We start from the raw sequence: 4,430 nt of genomic DNA on the forward strand, positions 1-4,430 counted from the left end.
GTTGCGTTGCTGTCTATACAGGGTCAGAAAGCTCTATTATTTCATCAAAAATAATTAATTTGTGTTCTAAAAATGAACAAAGGTCTTAAGGGTTTGGAACTACATGAGGGTAAATAATTAATGACAGAATTTTCATGTTTGGGTGAACTATCCATTTGACACAATAATTAAGCGGCTAGAGATTAGAGAGAAGTATTCAAATCTCTGTCACAGGTCTTCTACATTTAGCTTATAATCATTCAGAAATAAGATGCTCTTGTGTTTATTACTAGAGCTGCAAGTTTTAACCCCAAATCTGATCAGATGACCTTGCCTTCACTGCAGTTCAAAGGTTTGGTGATTTTCTGAAGCAGGTCAGTTTAAAGGCCTTTCTCCAGCCCTTCTGTTGGGCCTCTAATTCAATGGCAAATAAAAGTATGTCGCCAGCCATTCTAAATCTGTCACTTACAATCACTTTATCAGTGGATGCAGACTGCACCTTTCTCTTCAAACAAAGAGGATGAAGGCATTAGGCACTTCTATAGGAGTTACTACCTTTTCTATCTACTTTAGATCTATTAAAAAAAGTATCTCCTGACAAAATTCAGGTTTCTCTTATCAGAAAATTGAGGCTGTATTGCTGGGAGCAGATGCAATTGAAGGAAAAGTGGCACGTTAAAAGGGCTGAGGCAGCACGGGATACAGTGCACATGCACATCTCTAGTAAAGACAGTCAATGTATGTGCATGAAGCTTGAATGACTGACTGGCACCTATCTCAAAAAAGAGATATGAGGAAATGGGGCAAAGGGCTGCAATTCTTAGAAAAAAACACTCACTAGCTTGTACAATAGTAAGTTAGAAGTTCAATACCATTCATTTAAGAGGAAAAGACACAAAGCAGGGCTATTTTATTAAATAAAATGTAAGTTAAAAAATATATATATATAAAAAAAAATTCTGTTAATTGAAATAAAAAAAATTCTAAAATATTTCTAATTTTCAGTTTACACAAGCACTAAAACTACTAACTGGAAATAAGAATATATAAGCTAATTCAAAATATTACACTAAAATACTATAAACTAAAATAAAAAATGAACTATTAAATTAAACTATTATAGTAGCCTATCTAAATAATACTAAAATAACACTTATATTGTGCGGAAATTTCACAAATATTATTGAAGACATTATTATTGAAGCATAAAATGGAATTACGAAGTACAAAATTACCTGATCAACATAAACATACAAGATTTCAGTTGCGGGAACTTGCAACATCGAAATAGGAGGACAAATTTTAGGCTACATCAGAAACATAAATGGCAGAAATTCTGCACATTTGCTGCTCTCTCCAGGAGTCTTCTTTGTAGGTTTCCTACAGAGATCAGTGCAAGGTTATTTTGTATAATCTGCAAGTTACAAAAACCGCCTGTGAATGCGCCTGTGTTCATATTTTGTTCACATTTAAGGTCTTTGCACACTCCAAAATTCTCGGCCGAAATTTTTGCACTTTAAAAAATAAATTGTGTCAATCATGTTTACACACTGCCTCCGAAACGTTCGTCCGTAATAATAAAAAAATTGGATCAGGTTAGATTTTCTGCGTTTTCGCATCCGTAGCAAGCATTTTGATAGGAAAGGATGACGAAAAAAAAAAAACGAAGAAAATTTCGGACTCAGTGTGCAAGGATCTTTACTCTTCTCTTGTGCATAAAAAGTTAGCATTATTTCTCTCATTTCTTCATTATACTCACCCTCCTGTTATTCCTTGTGAAAAAGAAGTACACTTTTGAAACTGTTTTCTGTCTTGCACATTATCTCTCAAAATGATGGATGACATTAAAATGTGGAGATTAGCAGAAATAAGTTAATGCAACCCCTTATTTACATAAGGTATACATAAAGCTGTTTGGTTTACATGTGTATGTAAATTGTATGATACATATTTTAAAATTGTATTGCGTACCTGTTGCTGCCATAATAATGACAGGTTTTAAATGTTTATGTGCTTTTCTTTTCTTTCTTCTTTTTGTTCTTAACAGCTCCCACTCGCTGTGGTGGAGCAGTTATGAAATATTATTCTTGTAAATAGGCTACTTTCCAGCATTTCAGTAATAAATATGCATGCAAATCACAGCGAAGTGCAACAGTTACCGTACGGAGTTCGAGTGGTCAAAAAGAATTTAAACACTGAATTTTGAATCAAGTTCTTCTTGTAACCTAAGAGATGTGGATATGCCAATATGCTAGTAATATTGGTTGCTAAGAAGCAACTAGTTAATAGTGAATAATGTTCCCTAATCTAAAGTGTTACCAAAAAACACTTACGTAATGATTTTAAAGACTGCATGTTATTTGCAATTAAATAAAAATGTATTGTAGTTTAAATTTGCATTAAATGCAATTAGTTTAACTAGTTGAAGATTTTTTGAGCTTTTATAGTTACATCTTCAAATGTAATTTCATAATTAATTATATTATCTTTGAAATATGGTTAAAGCGCAACAAAAAATTAAAACAAATATTTAAAATGTACTTTAAAACTTTAAATTTGACATTATTACAAAGTGCACTTGTGTTAAGAAAGTCAAGGACATTATCTGCAAATACAGTGTTGTGTGTGTATATATATATATATATATATATATATGTATACACTTCCAAAACAAAATGACTGCCAATGTATAGTTCTCTTAAAGTTCTCAACTGCTTCCAACTTACTATTCACAAAGTTTACTACAAAGATCTGCAAATTTCAGATTTTTTAGCATTGAAAAATAAAGTAGTCCACTCCTGATTCTGCAACTTCAAAGTTTTAGTAGAACAAAACTTCTTTACAGTTACTATTTTTATTATGACTTTGAGAAGCACCTCAAGAATAATCTGTCCAGTAAAGATTGGTCTGTGGCTTGTATGCATAGCTATCTGTTGCACCCTTGGCTAGCTGCGATAAGGCCTCACATGCACCTATTCTATCTCATGTGTCTTTTATTCACAGTGGACAGCAGCACCTGCAGTAGATACGGCAGAAATCACAAGCTCCATCTCTCCTCAATTGGACTGTGCTAGCCAGAGCATAACCTCCATTAAAAATAACAAGAGCTGAATAGTAATAGAGCAGAGAGTGTTGGCCAGAAATGTAGGAAAACAAATCTTTGCATGATGGCTCAGACTGTTCTTACCTCAACAAACCAAATCATTTATCTTCAGGACCAGACCACTGATTCAGTTCCATAGCATTTGATGAAATCACAGTTTAGATTAGAGAAATGAGATAAATATTATATATATATAACTTGTAAAACAACTTCTCAGACTGTACAACACAAACAGTTAGGTCTGATATTTCTTTTAGATCTACCCACGTCTGTGCTGCTGTAGAAGCAATTAAATACCATTCAGTTGTTCAGAGGCATCAAAAAAATCAATAGTGAAATATTCACCACTGAGTAAAGTACCATTAAAAGAAGCAATAAATACTCCACCACTAGAACAAGTAGATTCCACCGATCATAAATACCTTTGACTTAGACTTGTTATAAAATGTCAGATTATTGAATTTTGTTTCACGTCGAGTTAATGTTTATCTACACGAATATACACTTCCATTGAAATGTTTAAGGTAGGTAAGTTTATATAATATATTTTTTTTAAAAGTCTCATACGTTCACCAAGGCATTACTTTGATCAAAAATGCCATAAAAAATAATAATAATGTGAAATATTATTACAATTTATTCTATTTTAATACATTGTACAGGTGTTGTTTATTCTTATTAATATCAATGTTAAAAACAGTCGTGCTGCTTAATATTTTGTATTGTAAAATACAATTTTTCCAATTTTTTTCAGGATTCGGTGATGAATATAAAAGGTTCAAAAGAAAAGCATTTTATTTGGAAATAAAAAATATTTTGTAATTATCTATTATTCTTAATTCATTTATTTTTATTATTACTATTTATTTATTTTTTATATATACATATTTTTATTTTATGATTATTATTTTTATTATTTATTTATTTATTTAATTTTTTTAAGTCTACCATGGGTTGGGGTGGGTTCTAAATTTGCAAAGTTGCTAAAGTTGCTTTTTGTTTTATATTACTATTCCCAGAAGAAATTCAATAAATAGTTGTTAACAAAAAAAAAAAAAAAAAATCTTTTGTAACAATTTTTGTAACAAAAATAATATTTGCAGGATACAAGTATCATTTTTGAAAATCTTCCTGCCCCTTAACTTTTGAACGATAGTGCACATGATATAATAATACTTTAAATACTTGCATGCATCACTTCACTGACTTCAGAATGTATTTGGACACTTAAGACATACTTTAAAATAAATAAATAAATAAATACAGTAATTGAAAAGACAAGAACTATTTAAGCACTTTTTAGTTGTCAAACATTACCAGAACATATCCATAGTTATTGTGATGAACT

This window comes from Sinocyclocheilus rhinocerous, unplaced genomic scaffold (genome assembly GCF_001515625.1).
Source record: "Sinocyclocheilus rhinocerous isolate Xijiao unplaced genomic scaffold, SAMN03320098_v1.1 scaffold85, whole genome shotgun sequence".
Lineage (NCBI taxonomy): Eukaryota > Metazoa > Chordata > Actinopteri > Cypriniformes > Cyprinidae > Sinocyclocheilus > Sinocyclocheilus rhinocerous.